The sequence below is a fragment of the Mesocricetus auratus genome, unplaced genomic scaffold, assembly GCF_017639785.1.
Source record: "Mesocricetus auratus isolate SY011 unplaced genomic scaffold, BCM_Maur_2.0 Super-Scaffold_6730, whole genome shotgun sequence".
NCBI lineage: Eukaryota > Metazoa > Chordata > Mammalia > Rodentia > Cricetidae > Mesocricetus > Mesocricetus auratus.
In genome coordinates this window covers 25,781,758-25,803,215 of record NW_024429184.1, presented here as the reverse complement: position 1 = coordinate 25,803,215, position 21,458 = coordinate 25,781,758, and the positions used below count along the sequence as shown (strand labels likewise).

At 43.2% G+C, this 21,458-nt stretch overlaps 1 protein-coding gene across 3 annotated transcripts in view; it reads left to right on the top strand.

Annotated features, from left to right (window-relative positions):
• Bach2 (BTB domain and CNC homolog 2) overlaps nucleotides 1–21,458 on the top strand; it is a 341,086-nt gene that overhangs the window by 180,845 nt on the left and 138,783 nt on the right. The window contains exon 3 of one of the 3 annotated variants that reach the window (XM_040740562.1): nucleotides 5,971–6,119. The exons of the other annotated variants lie outside the window; for them this stretch is intronic. The gene's annotated coding sequence lies outside the window, so the exon portion shown is untranslated. The remainder of the gene's footprint in view (nucleotides 1–5,970; nucleotides 6,120–21,458) is intronic. 3 annotated transcript variants of the gene reach the window in all.

Below are 21,458 nucleotides of genomic sequence, written 5' to 3'. Positions count from 1 at the left end.
GACAAGATCCATGAAAGCATTCTCCACTGAGTTGACAGAAGCCCCGAAGCCTCCAGAAGGCATGCCCGCTTGCAGCCCACGGTGAATCTGGAGTCTGGCTATGTGATATATTATCACTGAAGCACTTGGGCACTAATACCCCGATGCCCTTTGAGAACCAACTGCAGGCATTTTCTGCATGGGCGCTGCTGGTGCTGGTGATCCCCTTTAGAGAAGGATCTCAGGGTGAGAAGGCTCTTGTGGGTTTTTACTGTGATCGCCGGCAATCAAGGACCAACGTTGTATGCTTACAGTTACTCCTTGAGAGAACGCCAAGCTAATAAGATGATGATACCGCTTTCAGGGGGCACCTGCAAGTTCTGATGCGCTTCACAATGCACGAGCCCTAACTAAAAAGACTGAGCAGTCAGTTTTCTATAAACTGCCACAGCTCTTGCTGCTTTTCAATCTTGCTTTGCTGTTTTCCTGGTAGCGCACAGGAAAAATGAGCATCCTTCCTTCCAAGCGGTAGTGAAGATAGATTGTACAGGGAAGGGGTGGCTGTTTCCTTGGGGGAGCCTGGGGACTCCATTTGTCAGCATTGTGACCTTAGGTAAGGCACTTTGACTATCTGAGCCATGCTTCTTTCATAGTCCTAGTTGCCTTTTCTAATAATTCTCTTTTCCAAATTGCTAGTGACAGGTAGTTCAGCTTGCAACCACTTTTATGATAGGGTGGATAAAAACTGGATTTGCTATATCAGGGATCGTAAACATGATCCCTGACTGTTAGCCTGTGTGAATTCAGGCTCAGCAAGGCATGAACCAATGTTCTGAAAACTTTATCCCAACAACTACTTCCCAGCTGCAGTTCTACAACCAGAATAACTAGTTCCCAGTACCTGAAATGTGTAAGTGGTAACTTCCAAAGTTTATGTATATGTGTGTATGTATATGTCTGTGTGTGTATAAGTCTCTGTGTATGTTGTGCATCTGTGTGTGTATCTGTGTTGTGTGTGCTTATGTCTGTGTGTATATCTGTGTGTGCCTATGTTGTGTGTCTGTGTTGTGTGTATGTTGTGTATCTCTCTCTGTGTATCTGTGTTGTGTGTGCTTATATGTCTGTGTCTATGTTGTGTGTATATGTCTCTGTGTATGTCATACATCTGTGTGTGTGTGTGTGTGTGTGTGTTTAATTTTAATTCATTTTCTCCATCTGAAGTGGTTTTATTTCTTCCCTCTTCTTTCTCTGTGGCAGCACAGGGCACATTTCCTTGTGCTTTCCCAGACCAGTAAAAGAACTCACAAAAGCCACAAGATCTGTGATTCAAACATCTTCTCATATGTGGATGTTTAAGTTCTGTCTAAAAGATAATTTTTAAATTCTTATCTTTAGTTCCCAAATTTTAACAGCAAGTTGACCCATCATTTCTTTTTTTCTTTCTTTTTTTTTTCCAAGATAGCGTTTCTCTGTATAACAGCCTGACTCTTCTGGAACTCGCTTTGTAGACCAGGCTGGCCTTAAACTCACTGAGCTCTTCCTGCCTCTGCCTCCTGAATGCTGGGATCAAAGGCATGTGCCACCACCTCCCAGCAACCCATCACTTCTTAAAGCTTTTTTTGGTCACAAAATGGTGACCCCCCATTTAGTCTTTCTTGGTGTAAGAACTCCAGAACAACTCTAAACATGTTTATCAGCAAACCTATAACTAACATTTTAGAAAAATGTTTTGTGATCTGTGAGCAAAGGAAATTTGAAAGCTGACCTTGCGTGTAGAAAATAGTCTCTACGTGTAATTTTTAGTGTTGGAATTAAGCTTTGAACCTTTGTTTTACTTTCTAACCACTGTCCATTCTCTTGGTACTCAATCCAGAAGCAGGAAATATGTGATTATGTCTCTATGGACTTAGGGATGAGCCTTGGTACTAGCTCTAAAAACCAATAATCTGATTTTGGACAGAAGTGGTACCCTAACACTAGAAAACTCACCTTGATTTACTAGAATCTTCCATGTAGCATCTCAACTGAAAAATTCCTGTTGTTTTATGTAGTGAGTCTTTCGCTTCATAAAATTACATTGATACAAGGGAAAGAATGAGCTTTGATATACTTAATCCCAAAGTGTGGGGCCTCCATCCTCGCTGTTAGCCATGTGCATTCAGGCTCAATATGAATGTGAAACAATGATCTGAAAACTTTATTTTCTGTTCTTTGTGTTACCCTGCATCCTAGGAAGGGGGTAAGAAGCAGTTAGGGTAGGAAATTAACAATAGGAGGCACAATCCTGGAAATGAGACAAGCACTGAGCTACCTCTCTATTTCAAAGAAATGATTCTGCTAGTATGAAATGTATGGTGTGGGCGAAAATACCTTCTAGTCTCCTGGGGAAAGTAGCTCATCGTGTCCTATTAAACACACTAAGAACATCTTAGCTAAGAGTTGAGCTGTCAGAGACAAAGAATGCAACCAGCCTTACCTATACAACTTTGTAGAAAACAGAATCGTCACAGCTAATTGGTGCAAATGTTCCCTTGCCCACTGTTGCAGCTGGAGACACACTTGAACATTTTTATGACTGTTTGTGTAATTAAATAGCATTTACTTTTCCTACCTTAAGAGTGCATGTCCCGCCGACTCTTTCTTTTAAGTAAATGTAATATTATGCAAGAGGGAATTATGTACAGATAATTTCCCATATTTGCAGTTGGGTACTTTATTTGGAAATGAATGAATAGAAACCATTCGCATATCTACTTCTGAACTTCCCCAGCTCCCTTTAACAGTAAATATAAAGAAATGAAAAGCACTGCTGTCATGCTTGGTCTAGCTCTACCGTAGTACGTCACCCACCTTTTCCTAAGAACTGTCCAGTGAACCACTTCGTGTGTGAGACCCTCAGAAATAAACCTAGTTAGAAAGCGCCACTAAGGCAGGAAGTGTTTTTCATGGCTCTCATTAACCATTGTTTTGAGAGACCAAAACAATTCACAGAGCCTACTGGCTGAATGAAGGTGTTAGGTGCTATCCTGTGGGCTATTGGTTCTGAAAGACCTCCAAAAAAAAAAAAAGCGGTGTCCTATAGATGTGTTGTTCATTATCCACATTTAGCTATCTAAATTTAACTTATTTTAAAATCAGTTAAGTTCAGTTTGTCATCCACAACAGCTAGACTCTAGGTACCGGGTAGCCACACTGAGGCTGCTGGCCTGGGCTATGGAAATGCTGAGGACTCCATTTTCACAGGGGCCTCAAGTAGTGTGGCCCCAGGACTTTCAAGGACAGCCTTTATGAACACAGCATACATGTAACACAAAAGGCCCCTTCACATATCTACTTGATGTATGGAGTAGTCAAATGGCAATCAGATTGTGAGCGAGTGGACATTAGCTGTGTGAATTTGTTTGGTTATGCCAGTTGTTAAGGTAGTAAAGTGTCGGAGTTGACAGAGACTTGGTGTTGTAGGTCCTCCACTATCTCCTGATGCTTCGGAGGCATTGGCCGTTTCCTTCAGGTTCCCAGACCCCTTCCTCAGTCCAAGCTAATGTCTGCCCCACCCTGAGGGCAGCAGGGTGCTCAGGAGTGTGGCCCCAACACTGCAGGCCTCAGATTGGTGGCTGTGCCTTTGGCTACATGGTTCCTTGACTTTGAGGAGGGGCCGCTTTCTAGGGGTCACTCCAGCGGTTCCCATATCACTGTTACAGCCATGTACTAAATGACAGAGCCATCAGCTTCAAGAAGACCTTAAAAATCATCCCAGTTTCCCCAAGAAACCAGCACCCAGAGAGTCACCCAGCTAGTTTGTGGCCAACTGAGAAACACAACACTTAATCTGGTACTTATTTATTTATTCACTCATTTATCGGCTACTTTCCCCATGTCTTTCCTTCACTGGGAAGTGGGGATTAATAATCTTCGGCCTGGCAATATTGTTAATAAAAAGCAAGATGATTTTTAGCATTAAGTGTATGCCTTACACTTTGCAAAACCAAAGGAAAAATAACCCGTGTGTGTGTGTGTGCGTGTGTGTGTACTCACATATGTTCATATACGTATATATTTTCTACCTGTGTGAAGAGTTAGGCTCAGAGACAGATCACCTATCCCACATAAAAAAGCCACTGTGGCATAGAGGGCTGTGTCTCAAGACTTAGGAAACCATGAACTCTTGTAAATGTACGGTAATATAACCATGTGGCATTGCTAGTTTTTGGCCTGTGGCATTTTGCAGTTCAGAAGTTAGCGATACTGAAAGTTATTACTTTACTCAAGTGATGCAATTTTTTTTACACTTTGATAATCTGCCAGTTGCACAGACTTTGGTTCAGCATGGGCGGCTTTGAAGTATATTTTTAAAATGAGAGAATCCAGATTTGTAATTAGCTTTGCAAATGCTGGTTGTACAGTTTCAGCGTCTGGAGAGCTTCTGGTAAGTGTTCCCGTTACTAGTGGCATTTTTGTTTTTTATTCCCTCTCTGTCCCCAAGCAATTAGGAGAAACAAAGTCTGCTGTTGGAGGATCATTTCCTCTCACCACTTTATTTTGTTATACCCTATAAGCTCGGTGTACTCACAAACTAACAATATACTTCATCATGGCACAGGACAGTCCTTTGTGAAACCTTCTACCCCACCTAGACCCTGGATTATCAGAGGAAGGCCTCCCAAATTACAAAGGAAGTCACAGTGAACAAATAGTCCATTCTAGGTAGAATTTTGTTCTTCTAGCTGTTTTTGGTCATTGTCACAGGACAACTCAGATTTTTATGTAGGACTGCTGGAAGAAATGAATTTCATTCATCCACTCTTAGGATATAATTGAAAGTGCTTGCACCCGTATTCCTCAAGTCTTAGCCATTTTATTGTATGTGTTGGCCACAGAAGTTGAGTTTATGGATAGAAGAGTAGAGTTGTTCCATCCAGGAACACTGGGAGGAGAGAGGTGATCCTCCTAGGGAAGAGCTCACCAATGGACAGCCCTGCAAACATGCAAACAGGTAGCATTAGCCGACCTGAATTGGGTTATATTTAGAAGTGTCTGTGTGTGTGTGTGTGTGTGTGTGTGTATGTGTACATATGTATATGCACACATGCAATAACATTTAGTGAAAAAAGAAGTCATGAATTTGGAATTTTTGGAGGGGTATATGGGAGGGTTAGGATGGAGGAAAGAGAAGAAATGTTATAATTAAAGTGTAAATAAAATAAAATTAGTGATTTGTTTTTATGAAGACAAAAAAGTGCACTGTCTGTGCCACCGAAGGACCCAGGTTCAGTCCCAGCACCTGTGAGGTGGCTCACAACCACCTGTCACCCCAGTCTCCGGAGCCTGACACCATCTTTTGGCTTCCACAGGCACTACATGCAAGTGGGCCACATAGACATACATTCAGGTGTACACCTTCACACATAAAATAAAAATAAATAAAATCTCAAAAAAATAATAAACACCTCATCAAGACACCTTTTATGTGTCTTACAACAAACATTAATTCATCCTCAGAGAAAATAAGTATTTCTAATTTTATGGATGAAGTCTGATATGAGGATATGAGGTTGGGCTAAAGCCAACCATATCATACTAATTTGAAAATGAACACTTTGAGGCATCATTGTCAAAATTCGTAAGTTAATTATTTCTTCAGAGTCCTTCTGGGTAGGACTTCCACTTCGGTCTCTAAACTGGGGTGTTTGGCTTTGCTGAAGAAAGCCTTCTGAAATGAATCAGGAGCTAATAGGACAATTAGATATTGCCCCCCCAAGCTGTCTTTGGTAAGAGATGCTTGTCCGCAGGAAACACCCAGAGAAGAGGTCTAGTACCAGATATTGGTACCCAGGGCGATTTTGTCATACTCGGTTTATGTGTTTCCATCGAGAGGCACACCAGAACCATGGTGGGGCACTATGTTGCGCATAAAGAGGAGCAGGGGCTGTGAGGCAGGTGCATGGCCATGTCTGCATTGACTCTAGTAATGGACTTTTCCTTTGGGTCTAGGCGGACACTCACTGATCTATCACAAGGTTGCCTCACTGAGCTTTGGGGTCCATGTCTGAATGGATTGCTGTAGCCTTCTCATCTCTTCCTCCGCTCAGTTCCCGGCATCCTGAGACTCAGAGCCAGGACAGGACCTGGGGAAATCATATGTAAGTTTTTATTCAGATTGCTTTTCCTTAACTAATCAGGGGTGAATAAGAGGTGATAACACCAATAACCCAAGTACACAAAAATTACGTTTCTTTTTACAAACCATCATGAGAACTGTAAATGAGGCAAGAAATAGGGGCCAAAATCCCTATATTAGTGCTTCCTTAGCTTGGCTCTTCTCAAGCATTGGGGTTCCTCAGAATCAGGCCAACCGTTTTGAGCCGGTAGATCCAGTGCCAGCCAGCAGTCTGCTTTGCTAGCAGTTTCCAAGTGATGCTGATAGAGTTGCTCCAAGGCCCTCACTTTCAGAATTGCTGCTTTAACTCAAGTGTGCTAGAGGTGAATGGCAAAGGTAAGAAACTATACACTTTAATATTGAATACATTGAGATGTAGAGTCTGGCAGGGCAGTGATGGCACACACCTTTAAAACCAGCACTTGGGAGGCAGATATAGGCTATCTCTGTGAACTCAAGGCCAGCCTGGTCTACAGAGCAAGTTCCAGGACAGCCAGGGCTACAACAGAGAAACCCTGTTCTAGAAAAAAAAAGAGCAAAACAGTAGGACCTGTAATTAACACATTGACATGTGTCTCACAAAACAGCCAAAGGCCTGCATGGCAGCTTCAGGTGGAAAGGTCAGCCTCACCACTTGCCAGGTTTCTTCCTGTGGTGCTGGCCATTGTTTGCCCTTGGTCTTCAGAAGGTCAAAATAATAGTGTGGCTATTATCTTGAAGCAAAGGCCACAGTCCCTTGACATGTGTGCTTGTAATGTTTAATATGTCAAAAGGGAAAGACACTGTTGCTCCTTTTCAAAGCAAGTTTTCATAGTAGCATCTCTTCCTGCTTCCCCAACAGTTAACTTCATTTACAAGAGACACATGAACAGAGATACACGTTCAGTAAATAATCCATCAGCAAGGCTCAGTACTGGCATATTTTGACGTCAGCTCATTACTATATTAGCTTCTAATACCTGCCAAGAACAAGGGCAGTTTACTCGACAATTATTTTTTAAAAATTAAGTTTGACTGAGGAGATGCTCACTTAGATGCAAGTAAGTAGACATACAGAGCAAGTTCCAGGACAGACAGGAACTCACATCTGTGAGACATGGTTTCTGTTTCAATATAGAAATTTTAAGCATTTTTCTTTTATTTCATTAAATAAATTGAATATAAAATTGTAATGATGCTACTGTCCTACCCAGGAAACATCTGAACACTTGTTGATCATTTTAAATCTGTGGTATAACACTATGATCTACAGCATTTTACTTGGGAGTGGTAAATGTTATCACTCAAAGTAGCACTTGGGATTTGCAATTCTTTCATTACAAGTCTTAAGAATTGAGAACAGTCACTGTTAATAAAGTAATTGTCACCCAACTATGTTATGCTAGATGGAATCGGCTGGACACGTTCAGTGTTGTTGCGCATGTGAGGAACCTGGGGTTGTCCAACTCACTCAGTCCAGAAGCAGAATACTAGTTGCCAGCAGTGGGGTTTGTCGTTTAGTGGGTAGAGTTTGGTAGTTGATAGTAGTGTTAGTTGCACAATAATGTCCATGTTCTTAATATCACCAAACTGTACATTATAAAAATGATTAAAACAATATTTTATGTTATATTTTAACACAGTTTAAAAAGCAATTAAATAGCAGCATACGCCCTTCCTTTTAAGAATTCCGATTCTTGATAGCAGAGCTGAAGTTTTCGAGGGTGCAGGGGCATCTTCTACAGCCCCCAAACACAGCAGGGGCAGAGGCTCAGCTGCAGGCAGGGTTCCCTGTTGGAGCGAAGACATCCCTGCCGGAAACCATCCAAGGAGTTTAGAGTTAAGAGCGTCTCTACTGAACTCCGCATATTGGGATGGAGGTTGCCTTGCTAGGGTGACAGGAGGTGTGTAGTGAGGCTGCTCGGTTTCCCAGAGAGGTTCCTGGGCCAGCGCAGGGTCAATGGAGCTGTGTGCCTGACTGTTGCTCTTAATGGGTTGCATGGTGGAGATGGCCACATGAGGGAAGTCAGGGAAGAGTCACCTGCCTCCACCCAGTGCACTGTACTGGTACGAGGAGCAGGTGTCACTTATGCCAGGAAGTCACAGAAGAGGCCAGGAAGTGGCCCACCTGCAGTCCCATGGGAAGCTCTTGGTTAGCTTACCCAACTCTGCCTTCTTGCTTTTTGCCTTTTCTTGTTTCTAGAAAGCTGGCCTGGAAGCACAGCCCCAGATTCCCATTGGGTCTAGTAGCATGTTTTCTTCAGATCTTTGACTGCCTTCAGACTTTATCCCTGGGACAGACCATACATAAGGATCCAAGGACAGATACAGATCGATAATTCTTAGTTTCATTTAAGACAAATGCAAGTATTTGTGGTAGGGGGGATAAGCTCAAAAGCTAATGTTCTAAGTTATTTAAAGTTTCCCCTAAACTGCTAAGATTATTTGTGTTTATACACACATATGCATGGAAATTTGGCTTAAAGAAATGGTGTAACCAGAATAAAGATTAAAGGAAATCATTGAAATTCAAGGATAACAATTACTAATCCATCCCCTCATCCTCACGCTAGACTTTGCAAACCTTCTTGGAAATCAAGTCTTTGTTGCACTTAGCTTGTACAGGCCATGGCAAAGCTACAAAGGTTTTTGACTCACATTCTATGGGGAAAAAAACAGTAAAACTAAAGTTTACTGGAGTAAGGAAAAGCCATCAAGTGTAAGGGAGAAGAAACTAAGGATGAATTCACCTCTGATATCCACAAGGACCTACCAGCACCTAACCTTGAACTGAGATAGTAAGGTGCAGAATTTAATCAAGGTCCATGCACCCCATGAGTTCAGATGACATAATGACATAATTGCAGGGCACATTGACAGATGAGACCAGCGAACTAGATATTACCCAGACAAAATGACACAAAGTAGAAAAACCTCAGGGGCTCTCTGCATTGGCTCTCCTGTTTCTTAGGGGTCACATGCTGACATGATTCCTGAGGGTACCGTTACCTGGGATGGAGAAAACCAGACCCTGGATTGACTAACCTTCCAACTCCACACCCCAGAAACTCCACATTCTCCACTCTCACCTCACGCCAACTCCCCTTTTCAGAGATCAAGGCACAGAAAACAAGACAGCTTTGGTTTTCCATGAGGGAGGGATCTACCCGGGAGGGTATTTGCAGATTTGGCCTTTTACACTGAGCACAGTTAAATGTGTTAGAATTAGATCTGGAAACTGCTTTGAAAGGACCATCACAAAAAGCATTGTCATTAACTAGAATACCGAAGCAAACACTGCACCATCATAGACGCTGATTCATTGCCACAGGATAGGAAGTTGCAACATGTATATTCATTCACGTTCTTGAGAAACTGTGTCACTTCCAGATTTAAGGGCTAGATATTCTGTTTGTGTTTTAGGAGTAATCTATAAGCTGTGACAGAATTGCTTCCAAGAGCGATGGCTAAACCAACCCCGTGGACCTGTGTATTCAGTTTCTGTGATCACTGGGGGACAATCACACAATTTAGAACCAGTTCTGTTGGTTTGTTTTTAGAAGAATGTTTGATTTGATCATTTGCAATAGACTCGAATCACAATTATAAGCTATTCACAGAACCATCAAAATTAATTTTCATCTTTGCACACATGCTAATGGTACAGGGGAGTGGTGTTGCAGCATGGGGACTTATGTTAATATATGAATCAAACCCTCAAGAATCTTCTCTCTGAGTCTCCACATAAGCTGAGCTGTACTGCACTGGAAAGTTCCTGCCCGAATAATAGCCTTGGCCGCACAAATGCTTTCTGAGTCTATTCCAATAGCCTCCAACCCGCTGAGTGCTGAAGCAGTGACTTTGTGGGTGCACCTGTCACTAGTGAAATGACAATTCTCACTATTGCAGGGGAATTCAGGGTTCCCTCTTGTGGGTTCTAAGTCTCATTAATAAAAGAATTGTAAAATGGACTCAGGGGCCAGCAGGATGACTTAGCAGTTAAAGATACTTGCCACCACAGTTTGCTCCCTGGAACTGGAATGGTGGGAGCAAAGAACTGATTGCTGAAAGTTATACTCTGACCTCCACATCTGTACCATGGTGTGTGTGTGTGTGACTGTGTGTGTGTGCGCGCACACACGCGCATATATATAATTTTTAAAAAGACTCAGAAGGAAGCTCAAGTATCATTTTATTAGTTTGAGAGAAAACAACTGGGAAGGCAAGCAGTAAATCTCAGAAGCTTCTGGAAGGAAGACAGTGGAGAAGGAGAGAAATCAGTGCCTTTTTAAGATTCATGAAAGCTACCATGTTCACCATCGGCATTGCACGGCAGCAGCGTATTGGGGATGTCAGGGAAAGGGAGAATGTCCAGAGGATCCGCGGAAGCATTCCCAGGACAACAAACGGGCTAATGATCTGGGGAAAGCCCCCTTAGAGTGAGGTCATAAGGTCATACATTTCCATAGCACCCCTCCCACATTTGTGTCACAGGCCCTTTTTGCACGTTCTCTTTGTTAGATGAAACCCAGGTGACCAGGGGCTTTCTGTCTTTCTGTGCCAACTGGCTTCATTCATATGTTAACCTTGGTGTAGCAGTTTTAATACATATTCTCCTACCAGGTCACTGAGCCCTGGCGTTCAGGGCGTAATAGTAGCTTACCCTTCTAGGAACCCCATTCAGCTGATCACAAGAGGGCCCGGTGCCTGCAGTATGGGTGGCAGAAAATGAAAAGAACGGGTATGTTGAAGCGTGTTTCTGCTCTTCGGCCCTAGGACATTGCCTGCGAAGTTCTGCAAACTGGCAGGATTATTGAAGCCCTTAGCTGTTGATTGAGAACTATTGTGTCTAGATTTTTTCCATATTCCATACCCGATAGGCACCAGGTCAGATTATTAAATGAGCCCTATATATATTAACTATTCTAATTTCCAGAAAATGTCAGAATCCAAAAGAGAATTGTTTTGTTTTGCCTGAGCAGAGGTAACTTTGCATTCCTTCTTGCAAAAGTAAAGTCATGGTTCACTTACCAGCAGGTTCGCTCTGAGAAGCTTGTCAGGCAGGTCTATCATACAGATCTCAGTGTGCACAAACTCAGACACACTGAATAATGTTGTCTTCTGTAAGTGGTCTGTTATGGACTAAATTGTCATTAGGTTCACGTTTATTCTACATAACCTGAAAGTCACATAAACGAATAAAAACCAGTGTTCCTTCTAATCTAGCTACAAGGATACAGCTTACCCATAACGTGTGTTTTGGGGTATTTTTCCACACTGTTTTCAATCAACAACTCTAAATTCATAAGCAATTACTGATTATACTGTGCAGCCTGGTGGCACTTGAAAATAGTATCAATTAGACATCACTGTACAGGACAAAGATCTCCTTTCTTATTTTTCCCTTCCAGTTCTATTGCTCAGCTCTTCCACAGACACGTGTGTGGACCTTATCTCGATCAGGTGGAAGAGTCTCTCAACCATCATTCTCATTCCTACATTCAATTAAAAAAAATACCGAGTGGACTCGCACAGCCCCTGCAGCTTCTGGACTCATAAAAGACAGACTAGCTTGTGTACAGATGATTTTGGTGTTATTTCTACTGGCAGTGTCTGGCTGCTTTAAAAACCGTAGATAGTGCACGTAAGCCAGTGAAGGCTGGCACGGGAAAGGCTGACTTAGGGAGCCTCCTTCCCCCAAACCTCATCCACAATCCAAACAATGCGGACTCCAGTGTTCTGAGCCGGTTTTCTGTCAGCGTTGCCTGCTACCTTCTTGAAAGCAGCGTCTGTCCAGACCACTGTGCTTTGGTGCACGGCTTGGAGTCTGCCAGACCTTACTGACCTTGTAGACAGGGCATCGACTTCGGGTTGGGATGACTCCTCCCACTTAGCTGGGGCTAAGGAGGGGCCAGAGCATTGAGAGAAGAACCAGGTGAGACTTAGGTGTTATTTGAGGCTCCTGAGTAGTGCCGTCCACATTCCTCGTCTTAAGAGTAGGGAGAGTTTAGTGAGCAGCTGCTGGAAGAGGTTTTGGTTACAAAATCTCTTTGGAGATTTTATCTGCCCCTATACAAAATGCTGAGTTCCTTGACAGGGGAGACTTCTTTGCATTCCTTCAGCTCCTCTGTGTCCTTAGTGGTACAAGAACTCTCTATATAGATTGATGTGACTATCTGTGGCACTCGGGGGATAGTTGAACTCCATCTCACCACCTCCACCCAGAAACTGACGGCACTGTAGTAAATGTCCTGGACTGTGAGTGGCATACAGTACCTTGGCCCTCACCTGGCGAAGGAGATGCCAATGCTGATAGTGAGGATTTGGCTCCTTCATTTTCGATTTGGTGTCCCTGCTTCACTGAGTCAGAGCACCTGCTGCTAGGATGGGCACATCACTAAGTCTGAAACTGTCCCTCAGCTTGCTGATGACATTATATATGAATTTCTCGTTGCATTAACAGCCGCTGTTTGTCATAGAATTTCAAGAGCATTGCTAAAACTGAGTTAGCTTTGTCATTGACATTGAGATTGACTTTCTCTAACCTAGACTAGTGAAAACTAAAATGTTCCTCACCACATAAAAGTTTTGCTTTCACTGTGTTCAGACCCCTCCCATCTGTCACAGCACAGTCATTTGGTGTCTGATTTGGGGGCGGTGTGGTTGTTTCTCAGTGGTGTATGACCCACTTTTTCATAATACTTAATTGCCTGTGTTTTTACTATACAAGTCAGAGGCTGACGAGAGTGGACTAAAGCCCCAGAGGACTTTCTGAGACTTCTCGTCAGCTCTGCTCAGAAGACAGTCTTAGCCCTGCAGGGTGTGCGTTCACTACCGGACCGTGATGGGATGGTTCCTCTAGTTTCTGCACAGGTAATGCTGCTGTTCTCGCAAAGGTTTCCTTTTGTGCCTTAATTCTTTTTGCTGAACTGGACTTGGAATGGATGCATGCGTATCTTCTCTGTTGTGATTTGGGGAGGGGGCTCAGAAGAATGAGCATTTCCATTGGTACTTTAAGGCCTTAATAACTTTTCCTTAGAAATCTGAAGAGATTATAGTGAAACAAAGCCCCCTCTCTTCTCCTGCCCCTAGCAGAATCCCCTCTGATTGTTGGTTGCTTTGTTTTTACTGCTGTCAAGGTAGCTGTCTGTAAGCATCAGATGCCTCTTCATGGTGCATCCATGTGACAGTTAAAGCTTGGTTAGAGTCTGGCTGTGGAGTGGCAGCGTGTGGCGAAAGCAGACAGAAAAATACACAGAAGGGAAGTGCTGATGAGGGGCTGGTATGTCTTGCTAAACACTGGCCACTACAGACTGAAAGCAGATGGAAGCCAAGTGCTAGGCTTAACTTTGGCAAAAACCATTCCTCAAAACCTGTTTTATAACTGTATGTGCTTCTGACATCATGGTTGTTAACTAGATTTTAAAGTAGGGTTGTTTCACAGCAAAATGTTGACGGTCACCTGCCCTGATGTCACCTATAGTGATTCGCAGGAGAGTTTCTGGCGCACATTGTTTACCAGAGTCTGTCTGGCATGTATTTCATGGCGCAGTGTCTGAACACTGAATAACATACTACCTTAGAGACTTGGAACATGCCCAGAGATGAAGTCAGCTTTGTTTTCCATGAAAGTCCTGATACAGAAAAGGAACGAAAGTACAAACAGTAACTGGAAAAAGTGTCACACATTTCAGCCACTTTGCATCCCTTGTTAGGACAAAGCTGGGCTGGGTTTTTACATTCGTCAAGTTGTGCGGTAGGTGGAGCAGTGTGGGTGGCTCAGAAAAAGTAGCGGTTAGAATAAGATTTTCCATTTATTGCCCTTTGTGCCTGGCTAAAAATAAGATTCATACAAATCAGAATATGTAGTGCAAGCAAAATCACTCTGTTAATTTTGATGACTGGCTTGTCCACATCTTTGCATCCATCTTGTGAGTGATATATTAGGAAATAAATGTCTCTGCTTAAATATCAAAGGGCAGCCAGGCTTTTTTTGTTTGTTTGTTTGTCTGCACATGACAGTTTGTCATTTTCCTCTTCTAAAGGTAGAGCTTCATAATTCACACATACACAAATTGTGTTGGTGATGCAAGTGGAGAGATCCTTGGATCTGTCTAAAAAGCACTGGCCTTATTTAAAAAGTTGTTTAGGGTGTCCATTTTCAAGGCTTATTGCTAGAAAGTTGATTTCTTACACGCTCGTGGAACAGTGAGGAGAGGGTCACTTAGTCGTGTTGCTCTAGATATTAGAAAATGGATGTGGTGAAGAACAAGAATCAATGCACACCTGTCCCAAAGTGCTCTCCGTAAACACAGATGTTGGAGGAGCAGTTGACCAAGTAAAAACTCCCTTCATCTGTCTTCAGAGTCTTCTGCGACCACAGTAAGTGATAACGTCTCAGTTTGTGGCTAGACAAAACACCAAAGAGAAGCAGCGTCGGTGTTCGCAGGGAAATTTGTACCTTAGTGATCCCAGAGTTGGTGCTGCCCCATTCCACCGACTGAAGGGCTGTGGCATTTCCAGAGGAGTGTCTGCATGTGCACCGAGCTTCTGGGCTTGCTGCAGTCTGTGAAACCAATGAGTCCAGAGGGCAGCGGTTCGGCAGCCTCAGCAGTGAGCACGTCACACTCCTCTGACTGTGGCGTCCTCCGATGCTGTGGCTGAAACGAGATGAGAGCCTTGAGACAAGAAAGACCCCTGCACAAAGCTTAGCCAGGTGACCTGTTGACCTGGACCCGTGTGCCTCACCTCCCTAGACCTGAGCATCTTCGTCTGAAAATGGGAAAAGGCACAGTCCCTACCTCATCGAGTGCCTGTAGGATTTGATGAGGTAATGATGTAAGGTACAAAGCCAGAGCCGGGAGCAGCGAGTGATACCGGTGCCATTCTTACTCACGCTATTGTATCTTGAAGGTGTGCTGGAGCATGTCAGGGCGTTTGAGGTTCTCCTGCATGTTTGTAGTTGAAATTTGAGGATTTCATGCACAAAAGTTTGTCCTCTAGGTCAATATTTCTCTTTGAGAGGGTAAGGGCATTTACAGAGCAGTTATGTTCTTGATAACCTACTCATGCTGCCTGCCGGGTTATTTTATTTCGCAATGACACGGACACAGTGTGCACTTCTTCCTGTGTAGATTAGCAATGAGTGTATTCAGTTATTTTTATCCTCACACTATGCTTTTTATTTAAACGTGGATATTTTGGTTCTCACATCTGTGCATGTTAGTTGTAGTACCTGCTGGTATGCATTAGGAAAGCGACTGCACTAATGTTGTAATCAAGCAATCTTTTAAATATTTCAGGTGCGAACTAGCAAAACTTCAGGGGCAATTAGCTTCCATGGTGGTGTCTTTCCCTAGAGAAAACATTGCATATACAATGATGCTGGTTACTGATCAATCATTAAGATGACCAAATGCTAACAGGCAGAAGATGATTAAAGCTGCTTTTATTTTCATTAGTTTTTGTTAATTATTTTCTGTTTCTTGTAATGTATGCTTGCCCCCTCCAGAGTCTTTTTTCCCTCACCAAAGTTTTCTATTACACGGTAAGCATATTAATTATTTTGTGATGTAAGGGTATAGTTATAAGCACCACTTAACTTTTGGGTTAACCTTTAGAAGCTTTGGAATCAGACAGTAAGAGTTCAGAGCAGACTTTCCTTCTACCTCCTCCATGACCTTCTGGGATGCTTGTTCTCATTTATCAAATTAAAAGAGAAATTGTGACAGTACCTTGACTTTGCCTCACCTGGGACTTGACAAGAAGTGATGAATGAGACCAATAAGCTCAGAAATTACAGCAGCACAGAGAGAAGCAGCAATGGCTTACTGTTTACAATGAACGTGTTTTGCCAGTTTTTTTTAAACTTCCAACTTCTTTTCATGATTATTCTATCATCCCAGGTACCATGGCTGATTGTAGTATGTACATTAGTATCAACATATTTTCTGGGCTTTAGTGTCAGGACCTGGCAGTCTGTAGTGGCGACGTTCGTCAGCTTGACAACCAGGATGACTTGTCTTTCTTACAAACACAGCCTGCCTCCCACAGTGTAACCAGATTGTGCTTTCTCAGTGGTTTTCTCTTGAGTAAAATGGAAGAATCCCTTCCCAAGAGCAAATCCTTCCAGGTGACGTTCATAGTTCCTGGCATTAAAGATAAAGCTTCAACACACACCACACACACACACTCACACACACATATACACTCACACACACCACACACACACACTCACACACACATATACACTCACACACACCACACACACACACTCACACCATACACACACATACGCACACACTCACACACCACACACACACTATTCACACACATAACACCACACACACTCACACACACACACACCATTACCCTTGCCAGCCTCGTTGCACTCTGCACTGAAGCTTCTCTGGAAATCATGGACGGGAGGTGATAAATTATCTCTGGCTGTGACTTCCTCCTACACCTTTGTGAGGAATGACAAAGACTCCGAAATTCATCCCATTGGCACACTGTGATTCTTCCTACATTTCCTACATGGCAGTGATTTTAACCTATCCTTCATGTGCAATTTGAGGATAGTGGCCAGGCTGGACTCATTATTCCTTTGGTTGAATAATATAAAGCATTTGCAATGGAGATTTACTTTAATGATGTATTTTAAGTGCATGTCCGCATTGCTGGTTTAATGCACTCAGTCATGAAATGCTTTAGAGTTTATGGCTAATGGATAAATCCTCAGAAAAACTGAAATTTTCAATAAGATTGACATTTGGAGTGCAAAATATAAATCTAATGAGAGCATTTCAACCAAGGTTTGTAATTAAGGCTGAATAGAGTAAATTTGTACATGTTCCCTGCAGAAGGGCACAGCGGAAGGTGAAATTGCGTGCTCTGCCATGAGCGAGCGAGGAAGGCCAATGTATCAGTGTCAGGCCGTGACACCGGAGTATAAATGATACTGTCACCAAGTGCTGCACGGAGTCCCAAGGGAATTCCACTCTAGTAAATTATATTACTTAGACAGACCTGAAGGCATTGTGTTGGAATGAGAGAGGGAAGGAAAAGAGAAGGCTGTCAGCGTCAGCACAAAGCGGAAGATGTTGCCATATAACTACAGGATAGATGTCACTGGCTGGCGTGGGCCTGGCAAGGTTAATGCCGTCTTCTGTTAGTTAGTCTGTAGAAGTGACAGTAACATACTGTTGACCATAAGGGAATGAGTGTACGTTGATTTCTGTGATCTGGTCAGTGTTGGATTTTCCTTATTATTTTCAGTTGGGTAGTATTAGGAGATGAATATACATTTGTTCTTATTGGATTTTCTCTATTGTGAGAATCTGACCTTTTTCCCCACTGTAATAAAAGCATGTGTGCCAGCCATGGTCAGGTGGAGGATGGATGCCTGTGATCCCCGCTACTTGAGAGACTGAGGCAGGAAAATTGCAAAAAGAGCTGTTTTTCCCACTCCTTTCCTTTTGTCCCCCTGCAGTAAAGTGGGGCCACTTTATGGGTTGAGCTCTCTTAGCATTTCCGGGCAGGAATTGAGAGAAGAAAGTAAGCATGGATTATGCTACCATTTCCTCACACCTTGGATGTGTGCTGGTCTCCTTTCATTTGGTTGGATTCGGGATGCCAGTCCTTGAAGAAGCCAATCCCAGGTATTCTGGGATCAGTGAGTGATCTTCCTAAAGCAGGGACGATTAGATGGCAGAGGTGGCATTTAGACTCGACTTTTAGTTTTCCAGAATGATATTGTCCCCATGTCAGCATTGTAGATTCATTTGCGTTTCATAGTTGTAGACATTATTCGTTTAATCATGTGACTTGGTAAAGCCACCATATTTGGAAAGGTAGGTTTGAGGTCAGAAAGGAGGAAATGCAATTAAATATGAGATGGCTATTTCTACTTCATGCAGGTATGCCCACCTTAAAAATATTTCAAGGGACTCTGAGCTGCTCAGTGGTAGGGTGCTTGCTTGCACAGGACATGCAAGGCCCTAGGTTCCGTCCCCACTGTCTGTGGGTGTGCGTGTCAGTCTGTGATTCTGAAGTAACATCTGTGTAAACACTTCACACGCAGGCCCAGTTTTCAGACTGCTTACTCATCATCTGTATGGGCGGTTGGTCTCACCTGCACAAGCACATCCTTGTTTCCAGTGTGTTTCACTTCAACTCATGTGTGTGTGTGTTCCTTCCATTCATTAGGAAGTTTTGTGTGTGTGTGTGTGTGTGTGTGTGTGTGTGTGTGTGTGTGTTCCTTCCATCCATTAGGAAGTTTTGTGTGTGTGTGTGTGTGTGTGTGTGTGTGTGTGTGTGTGTTGGTGTTTACTCCATTGTTACACAGATGACTTTTTTTCCTGGCGTCTTGGTGACAGCCTGGTATCGAACTTACAACTCTGAGTTGAGCCCTGGTGAAAGAGCTTTCCCAGCATCTAAAATGTTTTCGCTTCTCTCCATTCTGGAGAGCTTCCTTTGTTCCTATGGCCCTGCCTATGTCTGACTGTTCGCTCTTCTCTTTCTTGCACTTAAATTGGAAAGGGAACAGGGGGAGCTCCTAAGGAGGACTTGGTCTGTGGAGGATTGTGAGGACACATTGAGAAGCTATTCTTAGTTCCAGGAAATATAATGAAGCTGGGCTTTGAGTCCTGCTGAAGCTCCCATTAATGATCCCACTGCCTGCCACCTGATTCTGTTTTCCCCTAGGATGCCTGGTGTTTTCTCCCTAATATTCTGAATGGACTGTCTTCTAAGTCGGGCACATCGTGAAAGGCAATGAGTCCTGTTGCTGTGACGGTTAGCTAGTGAATCTTTAATTGTCCTCTGAAGTGCTCTCCTATTACCTTTAAAGTCTGTGTGCTAGCAAACGCTTTCTGTAGACCTGGATTTATTGTCAGAAGACAGCCCGTTCACCTCAGCGTGTTACGCACATTGTCATGACAGTGTTTGCAGCTGACAACTGCTGTCTTAGGCTGCTAAATTCCTGGGTTCCCACTGCTGCAGATGAGAGAAAAATGAAGACAACACAGTTCCACCACCATGAGATCCCATAGACGCGTTCCAGTGAACAATAAAGTCGTTGTTCACATGTGACACAGGACGTAAGCATTTAAACAGTAAGACCCCTTGTGCAATGAGGTGAAATGTGCGCTACAAACATTGGGAGGTTCTCTGTCTCAGGGAAGGCAGTTTTTGCATGGGATCCAACTGCCCATTGCCTTCTTAGCAGCCCTTTAAGAGAGGAAAATCACTTGTCTCACTATAGCATTCAAGCAATTTCTGTTCTAAGAAGAGCTAAAGGGCATTCCTTTATATAAAGCACACACTATAATTTATAAAATCACAGTGCTCCATTAAGAATTGCAGCTTACCTGAAATGGAAATTCCATCTGTTTGGTGGGAAAGCCCTTCTTTCTTTGAAACTTATTTTACATTTATGTGTGTGTGCATGTGTGTGTGTGTGTGTGTGTGTGTGTTGTACACACATGCACCTGTCACTGAAAACATGTAGAGGTCAGAGGACAACTTGTAGGAGTCAGTTCTATCCTCCTATCATGTAGGTCCTGGGGATTGAACTCAGAATGTCAGGGTTGGCAGCAGGTACCTTATTGAGCCATCTTACCCACCCCTCTTGTTTCTCTGAATCATCGATGTTTCTTTTAGATTCATGATGAGTTTTTAAGGCTTGATGATAATTCTCTAAACATTTCTGGCCCTGCTGGAGCATGGAAAGGTAGCCTTGCTTTGAATTTACTGTGAACCCATTTTTGTTTTAGTTTTATTGTTGTTTTTGCATTAAGCCCCTAAGGGAGGCTTGGTATAGACATATATCCTTGTCATCACACACCAGGACCTCTGGCAGTCCCTGGAATTGTCTCAAGTTTTGATGTTCAGAATCTGACTTTCCATGGTAGTGGAGGGTGCATAAGTTGACTTGTCAAAGGTGTTCTGCTGAGCAGGGATAGCATTAAACTATAAAAACTGTCAAGTGTTTGTAGACGGCTATATACAGCAGACTTGCGGAATCCTCCTAACTGAAGAAATGTTTCATCTCTATCTCTGTTGACAGGAAAGATTGCCTCCTGATAATTGCTTTGCTTAAGTGTCTGATAAGATGCCAGGAATGAGTGCATTCTGTGTTAGGTCATCTTTAATTATGCATGTACCACCTGTCAGCTCTAAGCCAGTCTCAGACTTGATGCTCGTGAAGACACTTTGGGGAAGGTCAGAGGGAAGCCAAGGTGAGCTCTTTGAGAAACAACAAAAATAGTAGTAAACATGTCTCATCACCTGCAGCCCTTGAAAGCACCTCAGGGACATGGCTCTTGAGGAGGAACAAGCCACTGGTACATCTGAGAAAATTCGGAATCTCACCCAAGCAAGATAAATGACTGCAGAGACAAATGGCAGGAGAGTATGGAAGTGCCCCCTCCCCGCCACCATCTGTTGCATTTCCTTTTTACTCCTTCTCATCGTTGTAAATGAGCCAGGGAAAGGCTCAGAGACATTTTTATAAGCTATGTGAGGACAGGAAATATGCTAATGATGGTAGATTTCATACATTTGGGGGATTTTTTTTCAGTAGTTGGTTGGCTTTTTTTAGAAGGACAAATGTGGGTTGGAAGAAATGCTTGTTACCCTCTGTCAGCTTTTAGTAGTTTTATTCTCACTTTTCAGGGTTGTTTGGGACTTTCTGGTGGGATGTTTAGGGTTCTTTACTGGAAGTTCTGTTCTCTCTTCAAAAGGGTGGGCTTCTAAGAGGTATTTTTCTTTGTTCACCTGTCACAGGCTTAAGGGGAAGTGTGTTATATAGTCTTTCATATAGGTGGGCTTGGTGGATTGCAGAGTGACAAGACGGAGAAGGGGCAGGTACAGAGAAGTGGCAGAATGTGCTTTATCCCATGGGGCAGCTCCCAGAATGCAAAGGGAAGCCTCCAAGCCTGTCTGCCTCCAAGCTGAGAAAATGGTCCTCAAACGGATTTGCCTTAGACACACTTTTCAATAATCCTGAAATGCTCCATTTCAGACACATCTGGGTAGAAGCACAAGAGAGTAAACCAGGTCATGGGAGGACCACATTGACCTCTAGCCCCCAGAGTACCAGATCATGGCCCTGAGTACCTTTTGACTGCCATTTGATGCTTAAGGTGACCTTTGCCTTTCTTCCTAATCAGAGGGTCCACAGAAGTGGGCATGCATCCAGGAAATGCCTCTGAAACTACCTACTGTCACGCCCAGTGCTGGCCATTTAGTATGTGATGGATTAAATAAAGGTTACACAGGACTGTCAACTCCACATGATGCATAGTTCCTTTTAGAGTGACTCCAGTGCGCCCATCCCTGA